General features: G+C 35.2%; 1 long non-coding RNA gene across 2 annotated transcripts in view; it reads right to left on the minus strand.

The window, feature by feature from the left end:
- Positions 1-15287, minus strand: part of LOC138830488 (uncharacterized) — a 177653-nt gene that overhangs the window by 37293 nt on the left and 125073 nt on the right. The window lies entirely within an intron of this gene.

Below are 15287 nucleotides of genomic sequence, written 5' to 3' on the forward strand. Positions count from 1 at the left end.
TTCTCTGTATCAGAAAAAATATGAAAACGAATCAAACATGAAGCCTTCAAAGGAAGGCAGTGGACAACCCGTGCCTATATCTATGTTCTGCTGGGAACCTGCTATAGCACATGGTTATCCGAATTGTCAATTGAATTCTGCATGTCATGGACAGCATTCATCTTCTTCACATTTGGTTTTTGTTCCGTTTGTATCTAATTCACCAGGTGTGTCTAAGGTTTTAGCAACACACACCTCTTTCTTCCCTTCCTCTGCCATTTCTATACTCATATGATACCATCTACTGAGAGTGACATCTTCTCTCTTGTACTGAGCAAATTTTGTAATTTGTTTGCACACCACTATCCCCTGCTTTGATTTTACCTGCAAAAAGAGGTCTTCATCCTTTATGTTTCCTATATATTATATGTGAATTTCAGTGATGGTATTCTTATCATGACTCTAAAATGCTTTGATTTTACAGGTGTCATGATGACCACAGTAGATCATCAGGAGTTGGGTATGTATTTTTATTTGGTTTTATAGTCTAATCCAGGTACACAAAGTTTGGCATCCACTGTAGCACTCATTGTAGCCCAGAAAGAATAGAGAATAGGATTTTACTATTCTCAATCAAGTTTTCTCTTGTGTTTTTTTTTAAATGATAGAGGCTTACTTGACAGTCTCCAGAAGATGCTGAGTGTTCTATTGGAATAGGAAACAAAAACACATGCCACTGAATACAACACCCCAAACACCATAAAGTTGGGGGGAGGGGAGAGAGAGCACACAGTGAGTTGGGAAACACCAAGTTTCTGCTTATGGTGTTGGCAATGTTTACAGAAAGAAAAATCTTGGGAGCTGATCCCTGTGCTTCTGTACCATTTACACTGATGATGGTAATGAGTTTCTAATTAAGTTTGTTTATTTGTTTCCTTTTGCGATTACCTGGCCTATCACTCCTTCAACAACCTGAGCATTACCAATTTGCTTCAGTTCACTTCTTTAGAGTGCTGAACATGGTGTGAGCTACAAATCTTTGAGCAAACAATCCCCTAGATTACCAGCGTAATTACAACTTCTTTTCTACGCCACAGCTTCTCCCATACTGGCCAACAGAGAATTTGTTATACTAGGCAAACTTTATCACCATTTGCATAGAAATTACTTTTCCTTCTTTAAAAAAAATATGATCAAAGAGAGACTCTTCCACTGAGGGTGGGGCGGGAGGAAGGACAGAATATCAGAAGTCAATTTTAATGATTAATTACATGTTCCAAGTATGGTCAATGATGTATTTACATATATTGCTATTTGTTTATCCTTGCCATAGCTCCTCGATACAGTATTTATTGTTTCATTATAATGATAAGTAAGCTGAAGATAATAAATTTGAGTAATTTAACTTAGCAAACCAGTTGTATATCTGTGTATGACTAATCATATTAAAGTTAGTGGTTCCTCCCAGAAGATAGTGTGGCTCATCAGTTCTGTCTTGGTACTTCACTATTCAATTGGACTGGATCTCTGAGATGGCATTCATGTGTTTGCACCTAACAGGCAAGCTTTGTGACAGAAAAAGACAACTTAGTTTCTTTCCTTGTCTGTTCTCTTTGTTACTATCCTCTCTCCTGATGGTTTCTTTTTCTTTTCTTTCTTTCTTTCTTTCTTTCTTTCTTTCTTTCTTTCTTTCTTTCTTTCTTTCTTTCTTTCTTTCTTTCTTTCTTTCTTTTCTTCCTTTTTTCTTTCTTTCTTTCTTTCTTTCTTTCTTTCTTTCTTTCTTTCTTTCTTTCTCTTTTTCTTCCTTTTTTTCTTCCTTCCTTCCTTCCTTCCTTCTGTCTTTTCCTTTCTTCCCTCCTTCCTTCCTTCTTTCCTTTCTTTTTTCTGGAGCCCAAACTTGAGATTCTCCTGCTTCAGCCTCAAAGTATTAGGATTACAGGTGTTTAGCACCATACCTGGTGAACATAAATGAGACTTGAAAGTAATAAATACATATATGTATATATAGAGAGAGGTTTTGCTGCTATGTATATACAATATATATAAATATAAATAATATAAAACATAACGTTTATATATAATTTTATATAGATATTATAATTCTTATATATTAATATATTTATATATAATGTAATATATAACATATTGTATATATTATATATAAATATATATTTAGGTCTTGCTGATATATACAAACAAAAACATTATGAATACAGGTAGCTCTTCTCCATCATATATCTATTTATATATCTATATCATTTATGTATCCCTATATGTACTTTATATATAATCTTTCTATTTATCCACCTATCTTTATATCCATTGGCCTACACATCATAAATATGTACATGGAACATAATTGTAACTGTAGGACTATTTGAGATGACAAAAGAGAAGCAGAAAGGAAGAGAGAATGAAGGGATCTGAAAAATACCAAAATGCATCAAAAATATCAAAAAGCATGCACGTCTATGCATGAAGACCACACAAGGAAATCAATGAATGCTATTGAACATAGAGTTGTAGGGCAAGTGGGGGAAGGGAACAATAGAGAGTTAATTCAATTTAATTATAATTCATTCATATTGAACATGAAGCTATCTGTGCAATTAACACACACACACACACACACACACACACACACACACACACACACACACACACACACACGCAGACCCACAGGCACGTAGAATTGAATGACAGGAAAGTAAAATGTTCTGGTGTGGGTGGAAACCAATGGATAGTGGGAAGGCGGATGAAGGGGAATATAGTAGGACTACTTTTATATGCACATATGCAAAAAGAACAGTGAAATTGTCTTAAGATGTGAGGAAGAGCAAGGAAGGCAGAGTGACAGTGTTTGATCAGAATACATTTTATGTCTGAGTAGAGATAAAACCCTCTTGTACAACTAATATATGCTAACAAAGCATGCCAACAGAAGCAGCAGATAAGACCAATTCCGTGCACAGACATTTTACAAAATTCGTTTATGTCAAATTTGCTTATGCCTAATTGGACAAAGCAAGTCACATGGCCACGCCCAGAGTCAATTAGGGAAGAGATATGAAAACACAGCATATGCAGTTGTATGGTTCACTGGGACTCCACGCCCTGAAAATTTTCACAAAAGCAATGACCGAACTACAGCATGAACCGATGCTGGTCCAAGTCAGAACTGACTTTCTTATTTCTTACTGTCTAATATTGAGAATTAGAAAAATTAGAAAATCTATGCAATAAAAAGCAACATGCTTAACTCATCCAAAATATTCTTGAGTGAAATATATAAAATGTTTCTAAGGGTGCCTGGTATACAAAATGTACTTAAATAGAAGCTTTCATGGAATGTTCAAAGATGCTATTCAAGGTGGTTTTCTACTAGTAAGCTCTTAACAATTTTCTATCAAATGAGCTAACAATTATCTACTTGCAATGCAATGGACATGTTTTCTTCTGTTCTCCATGGAAACTTACCAGGCTCCTATTTTATCACAGCATGTGCTCTGTTTGTTTCTTGGTATGGCTGAGGTTATTTTAAAACAAGTCTCAATGAAGAAGTAAATATTTTTTCCACTATTGTAATGCAATATACATGCATAGATCAGTCTAGTCTAGGGTGTGCTTTATTCATACAAATTTGTTTCCAATTATACTAATTACCTAATTATAGAATTATTCAAATATCTAGTTATTCAAAATATCCATCTTCCAGGTTTAATATCAGTAGCTTATAGCATTGGAGACAATTGCTTTAAGAGAAGAAAGGGTTTCAGAAGGTCATGGATTAATACAATTTGTTATGTCCTAGGGACAGTCTATACAACTTCTACCACAATACTCCTTGGGCCCAAAGGGGGTCATCCATATGGCTCAAATGAACCCCAATATGGAGAATTATATGAATATTTTATTGAGCCTTAAGAATTTCTGCTGTAGTATATCAAAGACTAGAAAAGTTCAAGTTTAATCAATATCCATATATCTAAAGTTGTAGAATTGAAGCCTGAAATCTGGGAAGCAAATAATTTTCTTCTGTTCACAGAGGAATAAGTAGGCTTTGGTACAAAAGAAGGAAGAAATTTCAATTTCTATACAGAAAATTGAATTGGAAAGCTAGTTTGGAAGTTATTATTATTTATACTTTAATGCTAGGTAGCCAAGAATCATTTCTTGCTTATGGCAAACATATATATATTATATATAATATTGCAAATATATTCTTCTATGTATATTCAATATATAAATATATATGTATCAAATATGGAATACATGGTTCAAAAATCTCTTGATTCTGTTTCTGATGTGTGACTTTACTTGGATAGACAAGAGTTGACCAGAGGGAAGATGTTTATCTACTTAGACCAATTATCTGCTGGCGAGGCAGGTATAAGTCATCTCTCAAACCCAATCATAAGATTGTGGGAAATGAAGCCTGATCTCACTTGCATTACGAGAAGGTTCTATGCAAAGAGCGAAAACGGAGTGAGCTAAAACTAGTTTCAAGTTTTTCTAATTCTCACCCTTCACACAAGTCACAGACAACACTGAAGATATTTCTGACATTCATTTTTATCATCATTACAACATAATGGCTCAAATTGCCTAGCTGTAGTATGTGTTTAATCATTATGGTGGTTAGCTTGGACAAGTCATTTCCCTACATTCAGCAGCAAAACTCCTGTGTGGGTATTGTGCGAACGAAATGAAAATCAACACACACACACACACACATACACACACACACACACACACACACACACACACACAGAGTACTTAAGTAAATGGCAGTGGAGTGGGGGATGGAGATTAATTCATTGGCACAGGATTGCCCATCAACCTGCATCCTTAACTGATTGAGCTTAGCCTCTTACAAGGAATATTCCACTCAGAAATCCTGTGCATACGTTCTTTAGCTGTAAAATATTACAACTTTGTTTAACAGCAGTGTGAAATTCTAAACTCAAAGACTTTTTAAAAACTCAATCCAATGCTGATATTTTGTATATCTAAATACCATGATACTTGAATTTTATTTAAATGAGTCTATAATTATACAGGACAGTTTGAGAAAAATGTTCAATAATATTCAATATAAGGCACCCGAGGGATTTTAAAAAAGTAAAGAATATTTTTTAAGGTAGTAGAAGATGTAGATTTTTCGATTCAGATAATTCTGGATGGTAGAGGGGGACAGACACTGAAGAAATTTGAAAAACAAATTAGGAAACAAATCTTTATTACTGAAAATATGGATCTTGGGTTGAAATGACCAGGTAAACATGAGTTGGATAAGAATCTACATGGTGATATGAGTTTCAGAGGATTCACATTCAGGATTGAGAAAAGAGTAAGTCAACCTCTGGTCCCTCTACTGTGGATGTAAATCCTCTCTTTCAACCCTCCTTCCTCATGTGTGAGAGTCTGGCCTTCTCTATGGAGCCAAGAAAGATTGAACACAGAAGTTCCTGTGAATAGCACATTTTCCATTCATTCTAGCCCAGGGCAGCCGGCTTCTCTAGCCACAGCCTAACTTTGAAGCTCAAGGTTTACACTTTGATGAATTAGCCATGCCACTTGTAGTTTTACATTCACAACCCTCCCCAGATGCCATTCCAGTTGCCTGTTCATTCTATTTTGATCCTGAACCCTGAATTTCCAGCTATCCTTGATTGAATTCTCTTTGTTTTCACCCACTACTGGGATACAACATACCTCTATTAAGCTGTTTATTAACTTTCCTGTTTCGGTCTCTGGCCTCATTACTCCACTATCCTTCCCATAAAGCTGCTAAGGCAGACTTCATGTACGGCACATTTCTGAACTGCATTACCTCCCTGTATATTGTTATTTGCTCTCTGTCGTCCACATCCCTCACTTATGTTTTGCCCTCTCAGCAATTCCTGGCACTTGGCAGCATGGTCTGTCTTCCAGTTCATTAACATATAAAGTGGGAAAAAAATTGGCCTTAATATTGACCCTTGTGGGTCTCGATTTCCCAGTCTTCCAACTCCTAAATGGTTTCCACACCCAAATGCTCTTTTCATATCAAATAATCCAATTCTCATGCTATTTTAGGATAGCATAAGCACAGGTTGAACTCTGTGTTATTTTTAACTATAAAAGCATGATTGAGCTAGCTTTTTGGAGTTTAATGAAGTGCACCCCATCAAAGGTTGTAGCTGGCAGAAGCACTAGGGAATAGTACACCGCACCAGCACAGCCTGGGAAAGGAGAGGGAGAGGATGAAAATCCATGACAGGACCTGGCTCTACTGCTCTGAGAGGCGTTCAAAAAGCAGATGAGAGCATTGCAAAATAACTAATGCCAGTTAGCATTGAGCAAATGTAACTGATATACTTCTCTCTCTATCTCTGTCTTGTACATCAATCAATCTATATCAAATGTAATATTTTAGACAGTCTTTTCTATATATTGTAAGTGTAATACATGCATATTACATACATATATTATATATATATATATATATATATATATATGTTACACTTCTATTTAAAGACCATATTTCAATTCACAAAGCTTCATTGTGGGCTTTTTGTTTGACACCAGAGGAAATGTATACAAGTAGCGCCAAACAAAAATTAAATGCATGATCATGCCACCAAGATGTAAATAGAGGGTTTCACAGAAAGCTCCAAACTAGGAGAAAACTAAGAGCCAGAATTCAGTGGCAAATCAGAGAGCATATTAAAGGAAGGAAATGGGGCTTAATATTTGACTCCAAAGTTTTGACGTGTTTACTTGACCATTAAACTCTATCATTGAAAGGAAGTATATGCTTGTTATTAAATGTGTATACCAATTATATATGCATATTAAGAATTCCAACATACGGTCATAGGTTGGAATATATCTATATCTATAGTTGGAATATATCTATATCTATCTCTCTCTACATATACATAGAGAGAGTAATATACTCTTTAGCACTGGATATGTGGTATAAATAGCACCTTGGTAATTTGTGGACCTTTTTGTTTTACTTTAATTTCAGAACAATCTTTAAAAAAGCATAAGAGGAGCTGGGCCTCAGTGTTTCACCCAGGTAGCTCCAGCGAGTTAAGCAGCTGTGAATAGGGGTGTTGCAGCTGAAGACCAGACTGCCTAGCCGGCCTAGGATGACAGCTGTGTACCTTTCAACCACAGTGGGGCTCAGTGATCTGTCATCTCAAGCTGTATGGAAGTGAAAGAATGGAAGGATTATACTATGAGGCCAGCCCAGGCAGAAAAGTTCATGATACCTCTTCTTGATCCATAGCTGGGTTACTGGCTCATGTCTACTGTCTTAAACTATGTCGAGACTAACATAAGGAGGATCATAGTTCCAGAGCATCACATGCAGAAATTCTTTGAGACTCATTGTCCACAGAGGGATGCAGGATGCACTGGCATGCACCTTTTAATACCAGAAGTAAAGGGAAATCTAAAAGTACATGAATTCCAGGTGTAACCCCAGTTGGGAAACAAGATTCTATGTTAAAAGTAACCAGTGAGAAACAGGATTGATGATGTGGCTAAATGTGAATCCAACCTCAAGTAATGCAAAGACAAAAAAAAGATGGAGGAAGAAGAAAAGGAAGAAAAGGATATTTTGGGAACCATTAAAGTTGACTTCTTATACTTCACGTATATAACTAGTAGAGCTTGCTTCCCTGGATGGTATATGATTAAGAAAATCATTGGGTATTTGTGGCTAAATAGCAACATGTATTCATTTTGAGAAAAAAAATGTTTGATAAAGATTGACTTGCTCACACCAAAGGTCCAGCATTCAGAAAATGTTTCTGGAGAAAATACAAAAAAATTGTGTATAATTCTACTTAAGAGACAGTTTGGCTTGTTAAAAATGAGTAAAGAGAGTTACATATGATTTTCAATTTCAGCTCTCCCATTATGAAGTTCTCTGACCTTAGGCAATTTACTTCTGTTTTCTGAGCTCCAGTTCACTCCCCTGAAAACAGTGGGACATAAGCATACTGAAAAGTGTCATTTGTTAACAACAGACATGAAAAACTGACTAGAGAGCAGTACCTTGCTCTAAGAGAAACTATCAAATTACGATGGAGTTTGTTTCCAATGTTAGTGCCATTTTGGCTTTTATTCTATAAAAAGATGTCTAGGATGGAAGGGAAATTTAAAGCCATATAGGAACAACTATTTTATGCAGGTGAATACTGAGGGAAAATGTAAATGTGAAGAGAATAAGACTGAGGTCTAATACTCCTCAAACCTTGATTCTGGTTTAAAACTCTACCTCCATCACAGCCTTGAGTAATGTTCATGTGTGCATGCCCAAAACATTTACACATGTATGTTATATGTGTGCTCAGTTTATATGTGCATAGGTATAAAAATTTCTAAAGAGGTCTCATCACAAGAAGATGGGAGCTAGTGGCTCCAGGCTACAATCCTACTCAGGAGGCTGAGATCTGAGGATCACAGTTTGAAGCCTGCCAGAGTAGAAAAGACCTTGAGACTCTTACCTCTAATTAATCACCAGAAAACCAGAAGTGGCACTGTAGCTCAAGTACTATCCTTGAGCAAAAGAGTTCAGGGACAGTGTCCAGACCCTAGTTCAAGCACCAACATCAAACCAAACCAAACCAAACCAAACCGAACCAAAACAAAACAAAACAAAAGGTGGGGGTCACCTAATTTACATTTAGGAAAGGACTGGAGTTTGGAGGTGAGTCAATTATAAGTAGCTATACTTGATACTTTATGTGCTCCAGTAGTGACAATTTTTGAGTATTGTCTCAACATTCATTTCATGATGTTTTGATTAGATGTCCCTTTTTGGAACTGAAAGAAGAAATGAGAAGAATACTATACATGTCTTGAGTGTAAATGTGGTTAAACTGAACTATAGAAACTGCCAAACTTGCTGCCAAAATTGCAAATAAAATCAGATCTGGCCTTTTATTCAGAAAAAGATATGCTAAAAATGTTAAGGAAAACAAGAATTGGGCTGATTTGAACAGATGGTCTGGTATTAAAATCAGGTGAAATATAATTATTTAGTTCTCAGTTTAATTTAGATTTTTATTCTCAAGGGGATAGTTTACAAGAAGGGTTAAATACCCATTAGAAATAGAAAAAAGAAGTGAATTTCAAATTATGATAAATCATGGGGAAACAGACCAATGTGAAGAGGTAACTAACATATGAGAAAGTCAGTTTATGAATATAATAGGAAGAATTCAAATATTTAAAATGGAAAAGAAAGACTTCCATATATAAAGTATGACAGAGCTTACAAGTATGAAAAATGAAATTGATTTACAATGAAGCAGAATTTTGAAATACATCATTGTAGCTGGCTCTTTAGATTTTAAATATATAGGTCTGTAGAAACCAGCATTGGTTCATTAAGCTAAACATAAAACCTCCTAAAAATTTACATAGTTGCTCTAAAAAACGTGACAGAGCTTCTTTTATGACAAAGGATAGAGTCTTGAAATGAAAACTTAACTTGAATTAAACCTATTACATTTAATACATATAAAGATTAGCATGCCCAACAGATCTGGGTTTAAATGCTACAATTATACCCTATCATGGGTTTGGCAGTCTTTTAAATACAGGAGAAAATAGAAATGAATGACTTATCATCTATCGAGTATTACCAACTGCAAGTAGTAGAGATAGAAAAATTACCCAGTAATAGTTTCAAAACATCAAAATATCACTTTCCTGATAATAAGATTTTTTCAGGTAGCAGGTTGTCTAAAATATCAGTGAATATGAATTATCCAATTTTATGTGGAATTCTATTTCATACTCGAACTTAATAAAAGCCTCGAAGATTCACCCACTCATTCACTTAAACATTACATTAGAAAGATGATTTCTATACCAAAATAATAAGCATTCACGTACAGCTTCAGTATATATTTTCTGAGCTATTACATACAATAATAAATATATCAGGGAAAGACCTCTTTGGAACAATAATTTCAATGATTATCTTTCCAGTTTTACTGAAATATTACTATAAAATTAGATTATCCATACTTGTAACATGCTACAGAACAATCACACTTCTTTTAACAACTGTATCAGTGGCTGATCTCCATATTGTTATTTGCTGAGAATTTGTCCTCCTTACATTTAAAACAAAGACCTTAGGAGAGACTGACTCAGAATTCCTGATTTTGCATGTCAAGCATCAACAATCTAAGTGACTTTGGAAAAGTGATTTTTGTAGTTCTTTATTAAGAATCTCATTGTAATTTAGGTGTGCTAAGCGCCCAGGAAACTATTTTTTGTTTACATTTTTAGGGCATAGTAAGAACTCAGCAAATTATAGATTTGCTTCCCTCTCCTTTCCTCCCCTACTCCTTTCCCTTTTCCCTTCCCTATCTCTCCCCTTCCCTCCCCTTTCTTTCCATTCCCTTCCTTTCTCCTAATCCATTATCACAATGGCCACATTGGGTTTTAGCTTTGTATTTGTCTTATGTTTAGATTTAAAACAATTTGAAAGTTATGATGATCTTGTTTAACGTCTTTAACACTGTATTGGCACATAATACTCAATTTGGTTATTCAACTAATATTTACTGAACACTTACTGTGTATCAAGCAGTGTTTTAACCACATGGGAATCATTGATGGGTTAAACCAAGAAAGATATTTTTAACCTATGAACATATTAGTAGAAAAACCATCAGTAAATATTTGTTTTCTGTTGAGATAATCGTTATATCCACATATTGCATTCTTAGTATGTTCCTAAGTTCTTCAAATATGTTTACCCAAGGCTTTAAAAGTACAATTACTCAAGTGTCATCATCTACCCTGAAACACTAAATATGGCCATAAAAATAGTACTTCTGATGGAGTTCCTTAGGCTCAGGCCTGTAATCCTAACTACTCAGGAGACTGATATCTGAGGATCTCAGTTCAAAGCCACTCCAGGCAGGAAAGTCCATGAAACTCTTATCTCCAATAAGGTATAAAAAAAGTGAGAAGTTGCCAGAAGTGAAGCTGTGGCTCAAGTGGTAGAATGCTAGCCTTGAATAAAAGAAGCTTAGGGATGGTGCCCAGGCCTTGAGTTCAACCCCCCCCCCCCACAAACTGGTATTTGAGATGCTAACCTAAGTGTATCAAATCATATGATATTGGTGCTTTGAATAATGCTTACAAATTACAAAATCTCATGTATGTCTGTATGATGTGCAACACATTGCTATAGTTAATCCTTATAAGATACAGGGAGATAAAAAAAAGAAAATATACTCTTTTGTATAGTTTTGCTTTAATCTCATATAAAATAGTGTGTGATGATTATTGAAAATTTGGACCTTATACTAAAGAAGAAATTAAAGACTTACAACATTACAAATAACTTCATTACCAAGAAAAAGCAACCCTATCATCTTTGTCTTTTACATGTGTTTTCATTTTCAGGTGTTTGAGCTACACATAAAATTGGCATTTCTTATTTTTTGGTTTCTGAATAATAAGGCATCATGTTTATTTGACATGATTTAATCTTCTATTTTGGAATCATCACTGTTTTCCCAATTTTTCTACCTATATACAATCATGTAGCAAACATTGAATATCAATATTTGTGTGTGTGTGTGTGTGTGTCTTTTTTTTAGTGTATCCTTAGGATTGATTCCAGAAAGGGGTACATTATGTGACTTATAAGAATATTTTATAGTTGGGCACCGGTGGCTCACCTCTGTAATCCTAGCAACTCAGGAGGCTGAGATCTGAGGATCACAGTTCAAAGCCAGACCTGGCAAGAAAGTCTGTGAAACTTTTTTCTCCAATAAACCACAAGAAAACCAGAAATGGTGCTGTAGCTCAAGTGATAGAGCGCTAGCCTTGAGCTGAAGAGCTGAGGGATAGCACTCAGGCCCAGAGTTCAAGCCCCAATACTCACACACACAAAAAAAGAATATGTTATGTAGTTTTCCAGAAAGGGTGGTGAAAAATAACATTTTTACAAACATTATTAGTATTTACATTTTACGTGTAATCAATTTCCATAACATCACTGGGTTAATTTTGCTCTTACACCTTTAGTTTGTATTCTTTCAGTTACAGGTAATGCTGAAAATTTGCATTTCCTTTGTGGTTTGTTTCTCTACCTGTCTAATACCAGGTGGTAGAATATTTTTTAATAGATCATCACATTCTGTTTAGAGAAGGCTAAGCACCTTTATGGTATCATTAGCTAAGCAGTATATTTTCCTTGAATATTTAAAATTTCAGTAATAATATATGTGAATCTTATGCAGCTAAATCTTTTTTCTTCTGCAACTGTTTTCAGTTCTTTCACAGGTTGGTTAACATTTTCTGATTTAGCATACTGAACAAAATGGAGTAGATGAAAGTAGCTAGTATTAGCAAGACCAGAAATCAAACCTACATCCTTTTGTCTTCAATACTGTGACTATTTTTGATGGAAATGACTTAACCTAAAGCACTTGACAGCCGTATCCTAGAACTGTCATTTCTGTGACCCCACTGAATCATTTCCACTCCACTTACCCCTGAACAAATACTCCAGCGGTCTTAGAAGAGAGCGTGAGACCAAGACCACATTTTCCTGAGTAACACAGAGGCTTTTGAGACCTTGAAACTCCTCAGTCAAAATAGCATTGCTCATCCATTCTGCCTCTATCTCCCTTCCTCCTCTTCCATCTGCACCATCCCTCACAACTTCACTCTTTTTGCCTAATAATTAGAGCCATAGGCTGAGGAATACTTGCCTAATCTTCCCAGGCTTCACTCCTGAATAAAACCTGTTGGTCTGTTGAGTTTTCTTTCCGCCCTTCTTTTATTCTGATACCCTTCTGACTCAGTTTCCTTACAATTTTAATCTCCAACATGTAATCATTTGTAAGATTAAGTGCTTTGCCTTTCAGCTGAACCTACTGATTGGCACTCTCCAAATAGTTCTTGGATAAACCATGAGAAAAAATGCATCCGCTTCACTTTTCATTATTTTTATTTATTTATCCATTCATTCATTATCTTTAAGTAGTTCATGAAGGGCTTTTTAGAACAGGAAAGTTTAAAATGTGGTGAATTAATAGAACCAGACTCCTAGGCTTCTAACATTTATCTCCTAATATTTTAGAGTTGTGTTACTTAAAATTTTTCTTTCAGCTACTTAAGCTTCTCCTAATCACTTAATTTAATATTTTGTACACAATGACTCTTCTTTGCAGTAATATTTCATTAGGATATCAAAACAAATAGACACACACATAGATTTAATAATAAATACAACCAATGCTTAACAAATATAGAACCTCATGGTAGAAAAGAAAACTGAATCCCAGTAACTATTGCCTTAGTTTTAAGAATTTCATAAATTTTCTTCATCAGGATAATTTAAGAGTTATTGATAATGCTAATGTGACAAATTAATGTTTATTGTATTACATATGATTTTTGATACCCTGAATTGTGTGACGTATGTTGTGAAAATAATGACTGGAACTTTCATATTGTCTTATCTTTCTTTGTAATTTTTATTTCAATTTCAATACAACATGTTGTATCTTCAAAATATTTTTACATAGGAGCATTTTCTTTGGCCTTACTGCTCTGATACTGTGGTGATACATTCCATCATCCATCTTCTGAAATGTTGGAATTCCCTGTTTCCACTTTGTATTCTACTTTCTATTACCCAATGATGGCATCAGTGTTAAACATGTCAAAATGTATCACTTTTCTGCTACAAACCATTCTTATAACTAAGAGAAAATCTGTCTAAGTGCTCTCATTGCTTGCCTTCCCATCTACTTACTGCACTGCTTTCTACCACCACTCTCTGAATCATTCTTTAACTGAGACACTAACGTCTAAGTTTTTCCTCAAATTTCTGAGTATATTCTCAACATTGAATCTTGCTGCCTCAGATTGCAGGGCTCTTTCCCTGATATTCCTAAGTAGATCTCCTTATTCTTGCCTGGCACTCTTTATAGTAGTATAAAATTTGTACCCACCCTTCACAAAGGTGCCCTATGATTATTCCTGTAGTCTGTAAATATATGGAAATGAGATGCCCTCCAGACTAGAGATGTGACTCAATGAAAAGATTTGAGATGAGCTGGTATAAATCTTCTCCCATTCCATAGGCTTTCTTTTTAACTTGTCAGCTATGTCTTTTGCCATTCAGAAACTTTTGTGTGAGTTTGCTACAGTCTCATTTATCAAGTCTTACTTTGAATTTTTTGTTTCTGGATCTTTATTTAAGAAGTTTTTAAAAAGGTTTTTATTGTAAAAATACTGTACAGAGGGGTTACAATTACATGAGTAAGTTAATGAGTACATTTCATATCAAGCATTGATATTTAAGAAGTTTTGACCTGTGTTCAGGAGACCTAGAATTTTCCCTACCCCTTCTTGTAATCTGGTCTTACCATGAAGTCATTTCATCCATTTTGAAGAGATGCTGGTACAAGGACCCTATATGAGGATCTAGTTTCATATTTCTGCATGTGGATATCCAGTTTTGCCAGCATCATTTGTTGAAGAGGCTATCTTCTTTCTAGCCTATGTTTTTTAATTGCCTTCTCTGTTTCCTTGGAGTGTTCTTGGGATTTTGATAGGTATTGAATTGAATTTGTAAATTGCTTTGGACAGTATTGCCATTTTCATGATGTTAATTCTCCCACTCTAAGAGCATGGAAAGTCATTTAATTTCCCTAAATCTTGTTCAATTTCTTTCTTTTTCTTTTTCTTTTTTTCTTTTCTTTTTTGTCAGTCATGGGGCTTGAACTCTGGGCCTGAGTGCTGTCTCTCAGCTCTACCACTTGTACCACAGCACCACTTCCAGTTTTCTGAATCATTTATTGGAGATGAGCTTCACAGACTTTACTGCCTGGGATGGCTTTGAACCATGATCCTCAGATCTCAGCCTCTTGAGTAGCAGAGATTACAGGTGTGAGCCACTGGTGCCTGGCTTCATTCAATTTCATTTTCCACAATTTTTTAAGTATTCACCATAGAGGACCTTCACACCTTTGGTTAATTCCTATATTTTTTGAGGCTGTACAACAGACCGGGGCCTAGTATACAAAATATGATTAGAGCTCAAAGAATTAAACCCTCAAAGAAACTACAACTCAAACAATAAACAAGCTAAAGATATAAAGCCAGGCTTCTCAGAAGAAGTAAAAAGAGTCAGAATTCCTATATGTTCATCATCTCCAGCCATGAAGGAATGCGAATCAAGACAACACCAAGATTTCATATTGCCTCAGTTAGAATGGTCATTATCAAGAAAACAGGTAATAACAAATGCTGGCCAAAAGGGA

Source organism: Dipodomys merriami, unplaced genomic scaffold (genome assembly GCF_024711535.1).
Source record: "Dipodomys merriami isolate MVZ:Mamm:240054 unplaced genomic scaffold, mDipMer1.0.p SCAF_19, whole genome shotgun sequence".
NCBI classification, from domain to species: Eukaryota; Metazoa; Chordata; class Mammalia; order Rodentia; family Heteromyidae; genus Dipodomys; species Dipodomys merriami.